The 20439-nt window shown below is 43.8% G+C and overlaps 1 pseudogene; it reads right to left on the bottom strand.

The window, feature by feature from the left end:
- Positions 1 to 10975: 10975 nt before the first annotated feature.
- Positions 10976 to 16564, bottom strand: LOC123060131 (receptor-like protein kinase FERONIA; annotated as a pseudogene).
- Between the last annotated feature and the right edge of the window lie 3875 nt (positions 16565 to 20439).

Genomic DNA, 20439 nt, shown 5'->3' with positions numbered 1-20439 from the left:
TGACCCCATGTGATTCCGCCCCTGGTGATGGGCGCAGAAGCTTGTGCTCTCCGGCAAGTAGCTTGCCAGCATGCAGTAGTTGGAGGCCCGCTGGTCGGGCACATTGCGTTGAGGGGGTGGCGTCTAGAGGAGCTTTGCGGGTGGCGGCGGCTGAAGAATAGTGATGTTGGCAAGGTGGGGACACAGATCCAGACAATGAGGCACGGGAACGGTGGTGGCAGGGTTATAGTGAGTTGAGGAAGACCGAACAGAGGAGAAGGTGGGAGAGGCCAGAGCACGGTTGACGATGGGGGCTGCGGTCGTTGGACACCTCTCCCGCGTTCGCTATAGACATAACCATGGAACGTTTTTGTTTTTCTGGCGTGGCCACTAGGGCTGCTTAAGGATCCATGTTTTTCGCCCAATGGTCAAAAGGTACTAGTTCACTAGGGAACTCACTGGACTTGAAAGAAATCCGACGTTCACCGTATAGCATTTTCGAAATATAAAGCTGCATTGGCATATACCTTTTTTTTAATCTGATAATACGTTGTCATTGAATTTGAGACTATACTCACATCACAGACCACAGCTCACATAGCCAATAGGGGTGCGGTGGTGCGGTGTGCGTTGGTTTGAGTTTGAGCAAAACAAGGAAGAGATCGGGGATCCAAAAGGCTGCAGGCAGATTGGAGTTGTAGGAGTAAAGAGGACAGGAGCAGAAAAGCAGGAAAGAGTGGGGAAGAAGATTGTTGCATGGCATGCCGCGCTGCGCATCACGTTGCCCTACGGATGTGGCAATACGAGTAAATTCATTCATATGGAGTGGAGAGAGGGACCGGTACAGTACAGTATAGTGCAGGGAGCACGCAGCAGCAGCCTACATACAGTCTGGTCTGGTCCTCCCCTACTAGTCTGACAAGGGCGTACGGCCACCGAGCGAGCTACACGCACAGCACAGCACGGAGGACTGCGGCCGGCCCCGGGTCTACACCTTCGTGTAGCCTACGGTTCTGAGCCTCCTACCACTGCCTAGCCCACGGCACGGCGCCGCACGCGTGTCCGTCCGGCCGTCCAAGCCGGTGCGTGCGTGAGGAGCGTGTCCTGGCGTACTGCACGCCGGTCGGAGACGCCGGACGGCGGCAGCTGGCCGCTCCCTCCGCCGCCCCAGTTCACGGTTCGTACCCGGCCGTGGACGGTTCGAGTTCGTTGCAAGGTTGGGGCTCGCACAGTGGAGAGTACTCTACAGTGGACCAGATTCCACGGGCGATCGAGCGCACTGCGCACCTCTTGCTCTCGGAGCACACATGGAGCAACAGTGGCCGGTTCTCAGACCCCTCAGCAGCTGTGAGTGCCCAACGGTGCCGCGTTCCTTCCTTTCCTGCCCGCGAGTCGACGATCAGTGGCGAACAGTGCCCCGAAAGTAACAATGATGCGGCGGCAGGACGGGCGGCCCGGGCGGTTCGAATTTGGTTTGGTTCCTGCCAGATATACCAATTCATTTTTTTATTTTATTTTTTGCTCTTCTGTTTCATCGAGACAATTCAAAACTTCTGCTTCCGTGCATTTATATACAACTTAAACAGTCGAAATCGGCCCATACCCTTTGTAACTAAAGGCATGATGGACATTGACAAATAATCAAGTCAAGTCTAACCCTATTGAAACCCGAGGTGTGTTTCGGCGCACTCCCTATAGAAAAGTGTTCAATTTTTGAGAAAGAACGTACGGTGTAGAATAAAACTTAACTATCACTTAAAAAAAACAGTTTAGACAATTTACGTATTGAAAAACCAACGCTTGGCCAACCAACCGGGTAGCCTAAAGGCCCTCAATCCACGAGCATGTACAATGATTCATAAGCCTATCTCATCTTATGTTCGCCACGTAATTTATAAAAAATAAAAAATGATGTAGAGTGGGTAGTCTTAACTTCGATAACCTTTAGTTAATATAGAGGCAAGCTTTTCAATATATGATGAGATAATTGTTGCTAAGAGATCTCCTTTAATTAAGAAAGGCAAGCTTTTCAATATGATTTCCCTCTCCTCGATCTCAACATTTATGCTATGTGGCATTCTAAGATAGTACCATTATACATGCCTAATGGGACAACGCAGCTTCGCCCAGCATATGTGTTGGCCATGACTTGCCTCCAGGCACAATGAAAGTAAAAAAAAAACTGTATGTACGTCTTTGCCGCCATCCTCCTCATCGACGGCTTCCTGGTGCAGCTACACCCGTTGGTGGTGTCCAAGAAGTCTGGCATCATAGTGGTCGTTGTTGGGTATGCTGGGTATAACGTGCCAGTGGCCGGGCTTTGAATCTTGTCGTTCTTGGCGGGAGGGGGTTTACTAAGACTTCTCAACTTTTCAATATGCAATAGATGGACATGGACATGGTTATGGACTGGGAAGGGAGGGGGGGGGGGGGCTCGGGAAGCTGCTTGGTGGCGTGCATGAGCAGGCCAACAAGGAGAGGAAGGACAAGTGCAGGGGCAAGCGGGCATGGATGGCAACGGAGGACGACCCATGGGTTGCCTGGGTGCGTGAAGGGGGCTTGCCCCGATTACGCCCTAATAAATTGCCAAACAAATTACTCCTTTCTCCCATAATATAAGAGCGTTTATGACACTATGGGACGGATGAGTACATGGCTTGACAAGAATGCCCCCATAATATCTAATTTTCCAATATGTTCCACATACATTTTCTAATGCAATTTCTAATTAATTCGTATCACCTTCAATTGACTAGAATTTTGATCAGAAATTTATTTGGTTTCAGATACATTTTCAAGGAATTTCACAAACGTGAAATAAATTGCTCAAATTTCAGTCACGAGCAGGGATATTTCAAATACATTTCAAATAAAATACACTTGAACTTTCAATTCGTGAACCAATTCCAAATAAATTGGAATCGTGTGAAGTTTAGATATTAGAAAAGGTTGATTTAAGTTATGGTTCAGTAAAACCAGAATGCATTTCAATACTCTTTCGCTAATATTTCAATTTGTTGTGTGATAGTCTCAAATGCATTTCAGCACGAAGGAAGTGCATTTGAGTCATGAATTTCAGAGATCCATTTAATAGAGAATCAAGGCCACCGGCCAGACAAAAACATGTCTAGAACTATTTAAGATACATTTCCATTAGGAATTTCCAAAGGAACATTTTAAGCTCCATTTCAGAGGCACTCCAGAAATATTCCATTTGTAGTCCCTATCTAAGTGAAAACCATTTCCAAAAATATAATAACTGGTCGGACGGGACCTGACCTCCTGTTTAGGGCATGTACAGTGGTTGATAAGATAGTCTTATCTTAAATTTTGCATGTAATTTAGAGATGACAAAAAAAATGTCTACAATGGGTCATCTCTTAGTCTTATCTTCAAAAACTAGCTATTCCTAAAAACATGGTGAGACAAATTGTGCTAAGAGATCATCTCTTGCATTCTCTTAAATAAGAGAAGACAAGTCTTTTCTTATGAGTTCTCTCTCCTCCACCTCATCATTTATCTTAGGTGGCACTCCTAAGATAGCACCATTGTACATGCCCTTACCGCGTAGTGCCATGCGAAGTATTGAAACGCGCACCCACCCCCTTCCCCTACGTGCCTTTTAGGCCGGCCCATGTGCGGGATGAGGCGCCATTTTTGATTTCTTTTTTTGCTTCTTTAAATCAATTTTGCGATTTCCAAAAATGTTCATGATTTCGAAAAAATTGTATATAATTTTATTTTAAAAAATCCTATAATTCAAAAAGTGTACCTGAATTTGAAAAATACGTTCATGTATTTCATGAAATGTTCGCAGATTAAAAAAATGCTGGCAAATTTATAAATATGAATATTTTTGGTGCTTAATGAACACATTTTGAATTCGAATAACCATTTTTTAAAATTCATGGAAAAATCGAAAAAATATGATGAACAATTTTTAATTATAATATTTTTGATATTTTCTGAACAAATTTTGATTTTTTGGACACCGATGAACATGTTTTGAACCCGATGAACATTTTCTGAAATTGATGAACAAAAAATATTCGCCAATATGAAAAGGTATTCTAGAAAATTATTTAAAAATAATAATAATAAAGGAAAATAAAAATTAAAAAACGAACATGAAAAAACAGAAAAACAGAAGGAAAACGGGACCAGACGGGACGAACTCATCGATGCATACGGGATGAATTGAGCTGAGTTGGTTGGAAAGTTGAAAGTCGGTACAGTGCTGCATCAGATTCCACATGCACGATCCAGCCCAGACTCACTGCTCTTCCTCCTCCTGCTCGCTTTCCCGGGGCAGTCAGGCAGTCAGTTATGTATAGCTAGCCCATAGTACGGCCGATGGAGCAGAGTCCTGTGCGCTCCGGCAACAGAACAACAGTGCTGTTCATAAACCGAGATCCATCCATCCATGACATCCACCGCCAGCGGGGAGGAAAACATGGGCGTGGTGACAGACACTGTTCCTCCCTGACTGAATAGCTTCGCCGCCCGTCGCCCGATCGCTAGTGATGAGATGATGAGTGCACAGTGTTGCATTCTGTCCTGCCCCGAAGCTAATGCGGCGGCGGCGGCGGCAGGAAATTAAAGAGGCCGAGCGAGCGATTTGAATTCAGTTCCTGAAGCCTGCCGAACAATTCGGAGCCTGACCCGGACCCGGACCCGTCAGTCTGTCCTTGGGACGATTGGGATGTTGATGATCTTTTGCTGCGGTGATGTGAGCTGTCCGAGTGGGGCTCCGATCTTTGCCCCGCGGTGATGTTTTAGTCAGGGAAAAGAGATGGAGTGAGTCAGTGGAAAGACAGCGGGAGTGCACCCAGGTCTTTTTCCCCCCCTCACTAACCGGACCGCAATCTGCAATGCTACCGACAGAAAAGCCGAGGAAAGGGAACCACCGAAGGTGAGCATGCATGGTACTCTTTATTATACGCTTGCCTGCGTTTTTCACCTGTGCTAACAATGCAATTAACTTGCTTCTGATTCCTCCTAGGAGTACCAGCAGCAAGTATCTTAGCCACGCACATGTTCTAATGCTGGGTTACAGACGCTACTATAGTAGTACTGTTCTACTGCATTTGACAGCATGTTCTATACTCCCACATGGACAGGTTAGCCAGAGCTACGCTAGTGCGTGCGTGCATGCATCAAGCCAAGCCCTGCCCAGCCGCCACAGGAACGGGCAACGGCATTGTTGCAGGAATGGCAGTCGATCACAAGCTTTGGACCAACATTCACAATTCACCCGCCTGGTGATCGATCGGATCGAGTGTGCAAACTAAAGAGCAGAAAGACAGACACCGGAGGAAAGGAAGGGTAGATGGGATCGTTGACATGCAAGGCGAGATGGAGGGATAGGAAACGCGAAGCAACGGGTGGGTGGGGTGACTGGCGGCCGGCAATGTGCGTGGATCAGATCAGACCAGATCTCCTCGGTGCCTTGGTGGAGCGGGCGGAGCCGGAGGCAGCGCAGGGTACCATGCGCTGCAACTGCAATGCAAAAGGATACAGACGCATCCCATACGGAGGCCATGCATGTGCTTCGAGGACCCATTCCGTTCGGCAAGCAATCATCGCTAGGGGACCTCCCCTCCACGATGCACAACTTGTCGGATCCACGACCGGATCTGTATCATCTCCTTCTCATTTCTCACCTTTAATTCCACACAGGCATGTAGGTTAGTCAGTCAGTTAGTTACCAGCACTACTATAGTACTGTAGTACTGTAATACTAGCTTGCATGGAGATGGAGATGGGGTAACTTGAAAAATGTTACTGCTAGCAACGAAACAATGACACTCTGCATGGAGATGGAGTATTGTACATGCAATTACGCATCGAGCGCTTCCAGAGCGTTCTATCCCTCCTTCCATGTTGCTCTGCTATTGGTGTTGTATCCCATGAGTGCCGAGGCAAACCTTTTCCTTTTCCAAAAACAGGAAATTCAGTACGTGTAATTAACAAGATGGTGGCCTACCAGAATATAAGGCATCTACCGATGAGTGGCCGGTGCAAGGTAAGGGCATCTCCCGCCGTTGGAGCCCCCCAGGACAATCGCCGGACCAAAAAAAGCATGTCCTGAGGGGCAAAATGCTTCCGCCGGGGGGAGGGTGAGTACGTTTTTCCAGCCGTGGGTGCCCCCAGGACAATCGCCGTGGCTGCCCCCAGGACAATCGCCAAGAAAAAGGACGCGTGAGGGAATAGGATTGGTCGTTCCTTCCGCCAGCGCCCCCAACAGCCCCCCGATGTGCTGGGTTTGGCCTGGGTTCGCCGGCGCTTTTTTGAGGTCCTGAGGGTGCTTGGGGGGCTCGGCTGGGCCGATTTTTGGCCTTTTTACGTCGCCGGCGAAGAAAAAGGGCTCCTGCGGGGGCGCTGGGGAGGGGGGGGGGCTGGAGATGCTCTAACTACCACAAGTACAGTGTGCTGGCAACCCAAAACACCGTCGGCCTGCTAGACAATTTATTGCCTTGAAATATGACTCACATGTACATAATTATTTTTTAGTCTTCCCTGCTGCTACTATGGTGGGGAGCACAGTCATCCCTTCAAGCTTTGTCAGCGAGCCCGTGGATCCACCTCTCTTTTGGTTGCCGCTTAGACAGCTGGTGGTAGTGAGGGAGGTCCTGGTGCCTCCACTCCAGCTAGTAGTTTTGGTTAGAGTTTATTTTCCTAGGATGACGGCGTAGGTATAATAGACTTCCGGGAGCCGTCGGATCTGAGATCCAACGGCCCAGAAGCCCGTATCATGGTATCATCTAAGTGTTGGTAGCACCTAGTATTTCCCCCGACTCTAGCTAGTAGTTTTGGTTAGAGTTTATTTTCCTAGGATGACGGCGCTTTATCTTTAAGTTGGTCTTCCGGCCTTCGCTTTGATTGTCCTTGAGTTCGTCCATCCGGACAAAATTAATGGAGCTTTGACATAGATTCCTGTCGTCTCTTTTGGACGGTGAGATTTAGCATCAGACGCTTCAGGTCGATTTAAGACACCAGTACCACGACAATGTTAGGGTTTCTTCCCGTGCGTGTGCAACGCCATGGACACGGCGATAATACCGTGTCCGCAGCTCATTTTGGCAGCGGTAATGGTTGCTTGGCGATGCAGTGTTTTAGATGTAATTTTTATTATGTCTGAGGTGCTTTGTACTTCATATATGAATCTGTATAAAAAACTTATTTTTAATCCTAATAATGGTTACTATCGTGTTCGTAGCTCAAAAAAAGAAAAGCATTTCTAAATCTTATTTCGTAGTATGAGTCTAGACTTTTGCCCAGGCCAGCTCGGAGCGTACTTGGCATGATCATTCGCTGGTCATGACTCATGCAAGCTTAACATTACAGCCGATCAAGATGGCCGTTTTTAATGCGGTAATACGGATGCGGACTGGATCTTAACTAAAGTGCTACTTCCTTCATTCCAAATTACTCGTTGCAAAAATGAATGTATTTAAAATTAAAATACATCTAGATACATTCATACCTACGACGAGTAATTCGAAACGGAGGGAGTATTAGTGTAGTATCTTGAACTGTTAGGGATGACCGCTGACCGAAGCACGTGGACGAACGGTTTGGCAAGTTAATTAGTTACGACGAAGTGAGTCTGGCATCATACATCTTCGATGATGATCGGTACGTACGCCCATCCATGGCGTGAAGGTGCGGTGGGGGAGGCATGGCAGAAATGCATGGTAACCGACCGGGGCCATGCATGCATGGGGCCAGGATGGGTCACACATGCATGCATGATCTGGATCCCGTCTATCCACCCACATGGACGACGACGACGAAGAAAATACAATTCAAGTTTAGATCACTGGCCTGTTTAGTCTTGACTCAAAACGTGCAGTTGGAGCCTACCGGCGGCGCTGACATGCATGTAAGACCATCTACAACTGCAATTCACAAATCCGAACCCTCTTTCCAGGCGCAAAAAAAATAAAAAATCTGATAACCCTCATATCTTAGTCATTCCTTGAATTAAACTTTTATCCCGTTTTATAAATAAAGCAAACATCCATACAACCAAGTACCAAGAGCAATAGTATGAACGGACGGCTGGGGTCACATCACAAGCACGCCCAAGAAACAAAAAAGAAACATAAAAAAGGCTACCGAGTGGCAAACTCCGAAGCACGCCTATGGAGCAGAAAGACGCCACGCCGATGCCACCAGCGCATCCAACATCTCGCCTAGCCGGTCGCGATCCCGCTGCCTAGCAAGCGGGTGCCGGTGCTATAGAAAAGCCAAAAATTTAAAAAACGAGTCAGAAGTCCGACGCGGGAAGATCTGCTCAATCACCATTTTATTGTGAGTAGTCCAAAGGGTCCACGTCAAATCCGCGAAGATAAACCAAAAAAGGCGGCGGTTGCGACCCGCCTGGGTTGCCCTGGCCTGCAGGAACTCGGCCAGGTCTCCAGCCTCTCAGTCGGGCCCGAGTGCCTCCCGAACAAACCTCCACAGCGCCCGTGCCGCCGTACAGGAGAACATGATGTGAATGCTCATCTCTGGGATGCTACAGAGGGGGCAAACACCATCACCCGGACCGTTGCGCTTAAGGACCTTCGTCCCCGAGGGCAAACGGTTTTGAAGCAACTGCCAAACGAAGATCTTTATTTTAAGCGGCACAGCGCCTCACATCTTAGTCATTGCAACCATAATCCTCATTTTCATGCTACTACATGCAATGCAATGTCCCATTTCACCTCTCTCTATATATAGCTAAAATTTAGCAAACTAACTACTCATCATTGGACATATCGATGACCTTCTGGCCGCAGTCGTCAACATCATGGTCATTGGCCGCCGGGCAAAATGTCGACGCCTCCTCGTGTGCGAAGAGCTACTCACGCTTCATACCCACCTTGTGGATGAAGCCGGCAGTTAGCCGCCACCTCCACCTCCGACTGGATGGACTTGACGATGGCATGCTGCTCCGTCGCCTCCTCTGCTTGGGCGAGCTTGAACCCCGACAGCGGGTCCTCCATGTGGAATCTGGCATGCTCCGGCGTCGACGCCTCCACCTCCTCGTCCGACATCGACTCCTCCTCCCACACCTTAGCCTCTTCCATCTCCTCGTCCGACGCCATCACCTCCTCTTGCTCCAGTGTCTCCACCTCCTCCTGCTCTGGCGACACCTCCTCCTTTGGGGAGTTCGAAGAGTGCCTCGACGGCGTGCATCTCCGTCCAAAGCTCCAAGGTCAACAACTTGTAGTACGTCGCTTGTTAAACCATGGCGGCAGGCGTACGACGAGCTTAGATTGGAAGTGGAAGAGGGGAGAAGGGAGCAACAACGACACAGACAGGAGGGAGAGGATGGGAATGGGGACGGGGTTAGGTTGCCTCGCCGCCGACTTAAATAGCCATATTTGGCCCCTCGTGTGGCGTGCTGGAGCGACACCATGAATGCGTCCTCACTGAACCAAAGGAGGCGTTCATTGGACCGACGGGTTCTAGCGCGGGCCTCTCCCGTCGGTCTGACATGGCGGACGCATCCGGGCACCCCATATTCATCCCACATATGGATTGGGTTCGGAAGACCCCCCCCCCCCCCCCCTCCTTTTCCTTGGTTTGGAGCAACAGCGTAGCAAAGCAAATAAATAATGCTGAGGGAACCATGGTAGCTGTGAAATCACAGGAGACCCAAGTGCAGGGGAAAGAATGTAGCCGCCATGTAGAAACAGAAAGTTTCCACTGGTGACGCGGTTCATCAATCTGGTTCAATCGAATGGAAATAAATAAAAAATAGCATGAGATCTCACGCGTCTCTGTCCATAGGATATATTGAGCATAATTGGTTTGTTGTCAAAAATTGGCATGCCAATGTTTGGCATTGTGCCAAATATTGGCAACTACTTGGTTGGCTACGAGTTGTTTTGCCTCTCTCATATAAAGTTGCCAATAACTGGCAAGTCTCGGTATTGCCAATAGTTGGCAGTGCAAACCAATTATGCTCATTATCACTATGGGTTGTTGGAATATATGGATGCAAAGAAATTGAAAGATCTTTAACAATGGAACTCCTACGGTAAGATCATGGAAATTCAAGCTGAAACATGACCTTTTACTGGCCAGGATCAGAACTAAATCAAAGAATGTGGACAGTCTGGATGAATGGATCGATTCCTTGGTCCTCTAGGTTTCCTCTCCCATGATTATCACCATGCTTGGTAGAAAAAGACTGGCATCGGATAGCCCTTTGGAGCTGTTTTTATTTCCTTTCCTTTAGTTTGATGTAAATAACTTCTATTAGATGTTGATGGAAAACAACTTCAAAAAAAATCCCGTCAACAGGAGATCCAGGTAATGAGGCGAAGGTAAAAAAGCTATGAAAATATTCTAATCATACCATTCTTGTAATTTGACTGTTTATAGTGACTCAACTCAATGTTTCTAACACGAAACCTCATGAAACTCTTGTCTTCATTAATCCTCTGTTTTCATATGCATTTCTATTATATTTTTAATTTTCCCTATCACTACATTTTCATAATCCGGCGAATCAAAGACACCCCCGGCATACATGCAAAGGCCACCTATCTAGTCTTGTAACAAGGGAAAACCTTTTCATCGGATTCGTCAAGTTTTCCACGAATATTGTCATTTCTACTTCAACCAAGTTCACATCGTCAATATTACCACCGTGGAAAATATATGGAAGTGTGCTAGTTATGTGAGGCTAGTGACTACCCACTTAATATGAACTTTGATAACAAGATAGTAAGTCCCAAGATCTTGGACCAAGGAAAAACAACTTTTTACCAAATAGAAACTCCAAAACAATCAATATCTGTAGCTACCATAAGTACAGTTAAAAAGTGCTGGTACACCAAAAAACTGTACCAGCTCGCTGGAGGACTCCAGGAAGTGCAAACTGTATATTTTAGTTTCAGGTGTGATTGGGTCACATGAATAAAAAGTTAAAAACATAGCAATAAAGAAAACACATGAATATGCGAGTGCAAAATCGATGATTACAGAATATGCGAAAGTTGCAAGATTATGTAAAATGAATGGGTGAACAAAATGTTTGACTGAATGTAAAAAAGTTTGAGAGTAGGTGCGCATTGAATTAATCAATTCTTAGAAATTTTGTGGAATAAGCATACTATCTAAAAAAACGTAAGTCTACCATTCACTCTGTAATTCTGGCCCCACTAGCTCCATATACCTGGCGACGCATAGCACCGATGAGGCTATGGTGCCTCAGTGGCGTCGTCGGCTTCTTGGCCATGTCATCGCAAACGTGGCCTCTCAACAAGCTGGATAAGACGCTGAGAATCAGAAAGGGTGACACTAGATATCAACTGGGCACCCCAATTAGATTGATTACACTGTTGATGAGTTCTTCATTGACTCGGAGAAGGGAGAGTGCTTAAAATCAGGTAAGATGTCTATTGTGGATCCTTCCTTTATCCTTGATAGCTGTAGTTAATACTGTTGCATCAAGATAACTGAGGCACTGAACAACCTTGTAGCAGAATAACAAAATAGCAACCTGGGGCATATCTTGAAATGTCAGTGACAGAGAGAAAAATCTAATACAAGGAAACTAAATTAACTGACAGTATTATGCAAGCTCACCAGAACAAAGATAGTATGTTGAATATATAGGTTGACTAGCTAATAGAATATCAGTTGTATGAACTTGTAAACAAAATAAATACTGACCTGCAGTTTGCTTTTATCGGCCTTCTGGATGTGCAATATCTGAAAATATGGCTTCCTGTGCTGCAACGCTAATTGTTGAGTTGGTAGATGGTCTGTCTGAATCCACCGCGGTGATCTGAAGAGATGACGCACTCTCGGCACAGCTGCTGTTGTAGCTTGCACTATCCTGCACCTGGAGTGCGACCTCAAGGTTCCAGAGTACATCACCCATTGATGGCCTATCTATGCTGCGATCAGCAACACATTTCTCCGCTATCTCTGCAAATATCCTGAAGCACTCAAGGGTGATTTCCTCCTTAACACGGGGGTCGATGATCTCCTCGAGTGCACCTTTCTTTCGGCAAGATAGCGCCCAGTCACGCAAGCTCACTTGCTCCTCGGGGAGCTTGGTGTTTATCACAGGGCGTGCACACAGGGTCTCAAACAACACGACCCCGAAAGAGTACACATCTGATTTTTTGGTGAGACGCTGCAGCCGGAAGTACTCCGGATCAAGATATCCAAAGGTGCCTTTTACAGCGGTGCTCATGTGGGTGTTGTCAATGTCTGGACTAGCCTTAGACAGACCAAAGTCGGAAACCTTTGCCATGAACCTATCATCCAACAGGATGTTGGTAGTCTTAACGTCACGGTGGATGATTCCTTGCTCTGCACCAGTGTGGAGGTAATGCAGTCCTCGGGCTGCACCGATGCAAATCTCAAGGCGCTGCTGCCACGACAGTGGTGGGTTTCTGGTGTTGTATAGATGCTCACGCAATGTTCCATGAGCCATGTAATCATATACCAGAATCATCTCATTCTTCTCCTCACAGTAACCAATCAGAGACACAAGGTGGCGATGTCAGAAATTGCACAACATCTCGATTTCAGTCTGGAACTCATGAAAGCCTTGTTGGGATTTCTGATTGCATCGCTTGATCGCCACCTTTGTCCCTCCATCTATATCGCCGATGTAGACATTCCCGAAACCGCCTCTGCCGATGATAAGTGCTCCATCAAAGTCTTTGGTGGCAACTTGAATTTCTGCAAATGAGAAACGATGGACGATATCACATGTAGACTTTTTGCGTTCAGTAGGACGATGTCCATAGTCGGTCTTGCAAGAACTCTTTGCAGCCTTCTTCCGTCTGCAGATAACACACGTGCTGAAAAGGGCAATCAATATGAAAGCAAAACCACCTGCAGTTCCGCTGATGGCTGCTTGCATGTCACCTTCGGGTTTTCTTGCATCGCTAGATAGCCAACTAGGATCCACAGGAATTTGTGGGATTGGAGGATTGTGCCCGGCAAGATTGCTCACTCCGTAACCCTGTAGCTTGAACACCTCAAGACCATTCAGTATTGCATCAAAATACACTAGTTTAACTGAGAGATCAGGGTGAAGTGCAATCCACATGTCTACCTGACCGGAACCAGTAGACATGATAACATAGTCTGTGTATAATGTTCTACCGATTCCTCCGCTCAAGACGATGACATCCATTTGCTGTGCCGCTGTCTGGTTGTTGATATATATGAAGAACACCCTCTGATTCACCTTGGTAATGGGATGCTGAATCTCACAGAAATGGAACCTTAGGAGGTAAAAGAAACCCCCATCAACCGGTAAAATCCATGTAAGGTTGTAATTCAGGTTGATCTGTGGAATTGGCCCCATTGACCGAGCTGTACCATAGACATCAACTGGGGCGGTGTAATTCGGCACTTTGGATGTATAACTGATAGTCAAATTATCATCTTTCGACAAGGTCGCCAGAGCCACCAGATATGTACGGGGCGTCATTGGCCCAGGAGCGGTAAAAGCCCGAGTCACCTTTTGGGGAAATGTCTTGGCCCCCGACATTGAGCCGGTACATAGTCTGGAGGCTCGTGTCAACGTCGAATGAGAATGGAGAAATGTTATCACCGCTGACAAAGGTTGTGTCAGGTGTTGTGAAGATGTCAGGCGTGGGCACAATCTCAATGCCATTCACAAATGCATAAGAACCAGTGTGATGTGCTGATGGGGTAAAGGTGAGGTTCAAGCTACCTGAAGAAACATTCACCGAGAATTCACACACAAGGTAGGCAGAAATGATCGCCTGAGCTGTTTGCGAAGCATTGAAGTCATTTAAGAGGACAATATTCCGTGTCATGACACTGAAGAAGGCATCTGAGACAGCATAGTTTCCGTGAGCACTCGGATAGAAGTAGAGGCGTAAGAACATGCGGCCTGGGCTGACAGGGAAGGAATAGGTGTAATTTGAAGTGAAGATGCGTGCAGTCATATAAGGGACCTTGGAGGGGAGTGAAGGGTCTTGGTATGAAGCACTGGCTGCAACTCCTTTCACTGGTGGCGCGAACTTGGAGCTGGCGTCCCCGTCCCATGTACGACCACTATCATCAATGTTTTGGCTTGATGCTCCGCAATTTAGGAGGATGAGGCCAGAGGCCGTGGAGTTGTTATCAGTCGCCAGGGCAATCGACAAGAGAACTAACAGTGTGAGGCATGTAAGGCTAACTGGAAGGGTTGGGAATGCCATTGTCATGGTTGGTGTACCAGGATCAAAAGTTTGGAGACTCAATTACATCAACTTGCTACAAGATATCTCTAGGGGCAGCTGCATAGAGCAAGAACATGGTGATTTTCTTGATAGGATTTGGAGCAAGAAACTGTCAGGAAAATAGAGGAACTTAGGATAGTATTATTGTTCAGTAAAGAACTCACGCCTAGAGAGCCATAGAACCTGTAATCGCAGGAAAAAAAAAGCTAAATTCAGTAAATTAAATAGTGGCAATATGAACAATAGATAAAAGGCAGAGCATCCACGTGTCTGAGTAAGAGAACACTGCTAATAATTGCAAGAATTTTCGCAAATCGAAGTTCCTGGTATCACCAAAAGTTGGAAACTGTACAAGAAGATATAAATAGACAAATGCTCATTACTAATTTCTTTTCAACAGTAGTACGAATAAGAAAAAATGATTGCGAAAATTTATCTAAACAGAAGTATATATATCTCACAGGGGGAGATCCATCATGTTACTATAACGTGTATAAAGGAGAAGTTTAAGAAAGAAATAAGGTAAGAAGTACTAGTACATATTTGTGGATGAAGAAGTCACACCAAAAGAAAAAAAAACATGGAGCAACCGTCCTGAATGTTCATTCTACATCTAGAAAAGAAATTGCGGCCAACTTGCCTTTTATTTTTGACGTTTCCCCTAAATGCAGATCTACTCTTCTTGCTAGGTTGGAGATCATACTTTATAGTCTAACAAAACCAAACAATCTAAGAAGGAAAACGCCAAATGTTCCCACTCCAAAATACATAGTAGGTGGGGTCGTAGATGAATGAACTAAGCTCGGGGGAACCCTGTGGCCAAATTAGGAGCGGAAACTGCCAATATTGGAACCCTTCACAGATTTAAGCCCGAGACTGTACACACAGAGCATATCCAACCGAATCAAGTAGGATAAGGAGCTCGAAAAGAAGGAGGATGATGAATGGTTACCTGAACAGGAAGGCCGAGCTCGTGCGGGAAGAAAGAACAAAGCCACGGACACAGAAAATAAACAGCACGCCAAGCAACTCAGGACAAATGATAGCCAAAGAATAAATATTGAATGGTCTCTTGTACACATAAAGACAAACATCTCACAGTCTTTGATTTTTATCACTCCAAAAGACTACATACATTTTGGCATCTACAGAAAGGTCTATACTGATTTTCCATGTCCATAGCACAACTGCAGGGAATAAAACTTTATTATAAAGCTACAAATGTGTAACATCTATAATGTTACTTCAATTCCGTACATACATGTTTTCGTAGAAACTCGCCACACTCACAACATGGCATACTAGGAAACTATGAACTATTCAGACAAAAGAAGAAAATATTTTTGTTATTTCGTCAAGATCACATTAGCACGATGCAGATTAATCACGCTACTCTACTCCCGTCTCCCGGTCATAAACCACTTAGCTTAAACCTCTATTGTCCACCGGAAAGTCATTGTTTCACGAAAGCATAGGGTTGTTTATGCTATGTAGCAAGTGGAACAATTTGTGACCAGTCAGCCAGTCAAGAGAACAGAAAGCTACTGCCAGGATAAGGACATCATTTTGTACTACCATGCCATGGATGAGAGTAGCTGGAGGACTAGATCCATGTTAATTCCTGGTTCCAGATTGGCACAAGGGAACAGCTTGGTTGTGATTCTGTTGCAAATGGCAGTCGAAATGTCAAGTGGAGATGCTTCCTAACAAACACCTGGACACTGTAACTCTAAACTAATTAAACATGAGATTCAAGAGTTATCTTTCAGACCTCCGTCAAAATCTCGAGGCTGACCACCGCGTCGTCATGATTTGGATCGAAGGGCTCCCACATCAGTGGGGTGCGCATATGGACCAGTACTCTGTATCTGTCCTTTGAAGCGGTCAGCTGCATCCATTTTGGCCTTAATGGCTTGAAACTTAAGCTCTGCGGTCATCTGGACACAAAATCAAAATGAACACAGTTTGTTCAATCTCTATATATGCCAAGCCCAACAATTGTGCAAAAAACTTGCGAATGTGCAGTAATATTTTTCACCATGAAGCTGAAAGAAACCTGAATGAGATGCGCTCGAGCACACCCGACCCCACCTCCATCCCCGCCCGCCTCCACCACTACCAGGCACGCCCGCTCGTCGACCTGCTGGCCCTGGCCCCAAACGACGTTTCCGGCAACCCCCGGCCCCCGTCGCCAGCGCGGCCATCCCTCCGAACACCCCGCACCACGGCATCTCCTCCGTCGCCGGCTAGCACCCCGCACCGCCGACCCTAACCTACTCAGGCCGTCTCCGGCGGCTCGTCACGCTACGGCTCGGCCGGTTCGCCGCCGCTGCGCGGGTCTGTTGGGTCGGGTCCATTGAGGCGGGTCGTTGGGGGGTGACGGCGGAATCGACACTCGCCAGCAAGCCCCGTGTTGGCAGGGCGAAAAGACTACAATGCCCTTTGAGCTGGATATATATAATCAGATTTCAGAGGGAGCTTGTGTAAAATTGTAGTACTACTATTGCATTGTACAATGTTGGACAGGAAAGACTACTATAGCAAGAACATTTTTGATGATGTGAAATAATTTGCATCATGTTATTTGAAATAAATTATTTTGAACTATTTTCTTTGAATTTATAATCGTATGTACCATTTGAGATCGTCCATGTGCATCAAACGCTCAAATCTATCACTAGTTATTAACACATTTTTCTCAGAGCAAAGTTGAAGGACATTCCGATCATTTTAGCCTGGACCGCAAAGCTCGCTTTCCCCTTCCCATAATGTTCTTCATCTTTGGCTTGTGGCCACAACATGAAATCTTCAACCAAAGTGGTACTCTAGTTGGACCAAGCTCCCCCCTTCTCTCTGTGTGTGGGCTTTCCTATTTGCACTGTATACAATTCTTAAAGTTTTTTATTACTATATACAATAAAAATACCTAACAAGTTCACAAGATTTTGGGTGAAGCTTTCAGAAAAGGAAATTATATAAACATATGGTTAGGCTTTTAGAAATTGGAGTTTCAAAACTCTTTGGTGAGCTTTCGGAAAGGAAGACTTTCACAGAGGCTTGGTCGAACTTTCAGAAAATAAACTTTAATTTTTTTTGCCAAATTTCACAAAGGAAACTTCCCCATTTTCCCCAAACTTTTAAATGAACTTTCAGAATTTTCAAAAGTTCTCACAAGTTCCACAAATTTGTATTTCACTTTCATATGAAGTTTAAGGACTCCGGCAACTACAAGCAACTGTGGTCACCCTCCACCGAATGCAGCCTGGCCCAACCCCTAGCCGTTGTCGTTACCATCATCACTATGAAAACCTTTGAGCTCCACTCTATGCGTTGCAGTTGAGCTCCACTCCGAAGAACCGTGATGGTAGTGCACCGACAGGACATGTTGCAACGTCCCAACGGCATCACGCAACGATATTATGCGAAGGCGCTAGATCTACATATTGGAGTTAAGATTTGTGAAGGTATTTGAGGGGCTAAATTATAGGTGTTCGGCTAGAGATACCCCTTTTCAACAAACGGTGGATTTTATTGGCTCAAAATGGAGCATCAAGAAGATTGATTCCATCACTTACCTTCAGCGTAGTTATCTTATTTTTCTTTGCCATCCAACAAGCGTTCCTATGAAAATAACTACTATTTCGTCTCCACATATAAGCCACTCAACACTCTTTGTTTCCACATCCTCTTTTCTTTCAAAAGTAATGAAACCCTCCTTTGGTTTTTAGGAATTTTATAAAAAAAAATCTATATGGAAGAATTTTTATAGATTTTTTTTCTTTAGAGCCCTTTGATTTGTAGGTATGGATTCATATTCCAATATAGGATTGTTTCCTATCCTTTACATTTCAAAGTAAAAAAAATAGCTCAGATCTAATGAATTTTTTTTCCTATTCTATGAATCAATAACATCTTTTTTTTTCTATAGGAACTGAGGTAAATCTCACCTCATCTTTTATGATTTTCTATTCCTATGAAGAAAGGGAGGCCCATCCATTTCTCATAACTCTTTTTTCGTCTAAACATTTGCTTCCTTGTCATTTCTTTTCTACTATGCATCCACTCTTTTCCTGGCCCACTTATTTTTTAGGAATGGATCCAATATGTTTCCGGCTCCAAGAATGCAGAGATTTTATCATGCCCTTTTGCTATCCTTCAGTTATCTGATAATTTATTTAGTCTCAGTCGATTTGTTTTGTATACTTGGGAACAACCCACGTCTTAGCTACTAGAGCAGTCCGCTGTAGCTGTCTAGCCTAACAATATTGTGCGTACCTGATTGTACTTGCGTGCATGCGCGCATGGTGTGTGTATTTTATTTTTTGAAAGCCATATTCATGAACACACTCACTTTTTAAGGTTAAACCACTCCCATAAGCCATTCTTCTTTAGAAAAATATGTTCTTCTGTGTTTTTGTTCATAATCTAAATTTGTACTAAAAGCTAAGTACTATTTTGGCCTTTTTAACATTTTCCTCTTTTTTAGGGTAATAGCAATGCCTTTAATTCATTCTTCCTTAGAACAAATGTTAATTTATTTTCCTTTTCCTTTTTGTTTTTATTTTTGTTCCAGGTAACATCGATGTCACGGTTCTTTCTTCCTTGAATTGAAATTTCTATTTTAAATTATATTTTTAGTTAATATTTCTATATGTCTTTGTTAGTGGTAGAAAAGGTGACTACCACTAGAAAAAACATGTTTCTCTCTTGTGCTAATGTTTCGACCTGCTTTTTCTTGTTGCTTACTCATTTTTTAAATCGTTGGATTTTCTCTATATAAGCGATAAGTACTTAATTTGTGTTAGGTAATTAAAATAGAATTCATTTTTAGTTAATTCACTTAAATCATAATTATTATTAAAATTGCACTATTTATGCTTGCTTTGCACAATATAGAAGAGTGCGTGTTTTGTGTAGTTTATGTGCAATTTATTGATATATTCTAGTTGCTGTGTATAATAAAAGAGTTTGACAACAAGTCTTTGTGATTTGACCATGGTAGGCATAGTTGTATAATATATTTTTATTCGCAAATTTCTTGTCATTATTTTTAGGATTAAACCACTCCCATAAGTCATTCTTCTTGATATTTTTTTGTTTTGTTCATAAGCTAAATTTGTACCAAAAGCTAACTTCTATTTCATTTAAAAAATTGTTTTTCACCTTTTTAATTCTTTTTTCATTTCCTTTCTTCTTTAGGGTAATACCAATGCCTTTAATTCGTTTATGATTAGAATAAATGTTGCTTTATTTTAATTTCTGTTTTGTTTTTGTTTTATTCCAGGCAACACCACTTTCCTGATTCTATCTTCCTTAGACTGAAATTTATATTTTAAATTCTATTTTTCGTTTTATTTAATAATTTAAATGTATTTTTAGTGGTAAAAAAGGTGCCCAGGAAAATCATCTTAGTTGATCGCGCTAATTTTTTGACCTAATTTCATTGTTGTTGCTTATTCAACTTGACCGTTGTATTTTTTGTGTATAAGCGGACACTCCTTAATTTGCGTTAGGGACATAAAATGAAATTTATTTTAATTACTCCACTTAAATGATAGTAGTTATTAAAATTCTACTAAATTATCCTTGTATTGCACAATATGGAAGAGTGCAAGTTTTGTGTAATTTATTGATATATTCTAATTTTTGCATATAAGAAAAGAGTTTGACATTAAGTCTCTGTAATTTTACCATGGTAAGCATAGTTGTATAATTTAAATTTTATTTTAAAATTGATTGTCCTTTTAGGATTAAACCACTCCCATAAGTCATTCTTTCTTAAAATATATGTGTTCTTTTGTGTGTTTGTTCACGATCTCAATTTGTACTAGTTCAGTGCTATTTACTTTTTAAAGCTGTTTTTGGCCTTTTTAATTATGTTTTTATTTTCTTTCCTTCTTTTAGGGTAATACCAATCCCTTAATTCTTTCTTCCTTAGAATAAATGTTGTTGTATTTTCATTTCCATTTTTGGTTTTATTCCAGGTAACACCGCTTTCACGATTCTATCTTTGTTAACTTCACATTTATAGATTAGACATTATGTAGTATATTATTCTAGTTCATATTTTATAAGTATTTGTTTATGGGTAAAAAAATTGATTGGCACGAGAAAAGATGTCTATTTTTTGACTTGTGCTAATGTGTCATCTTGTTTTTGCTTATTCATTTTTTTTGACTGTTGGATTTTCTCTGTGTAAGCGATGGTTCTTTGTTGCAATCATGTTACTACTTAATTTGTT

Source organism: Triticum aestivum, chromosome 3A (genome assembly GCF_018294505.1).
Source record: "Triticum aestivum cultivar Chinese Spring chromosome 3A, IWGSC CS RefSeq v2.1, whole genome shotgun sequence".
NCBI lineage: Eukaryota > Viridiplantae > Streptophyta > Magnoliopsida > Poales > Poaceae > Triticum > Triticum aestivum.
This window is presented reverse-complemented; position numbering and strand designations above follow the sequence as displayed.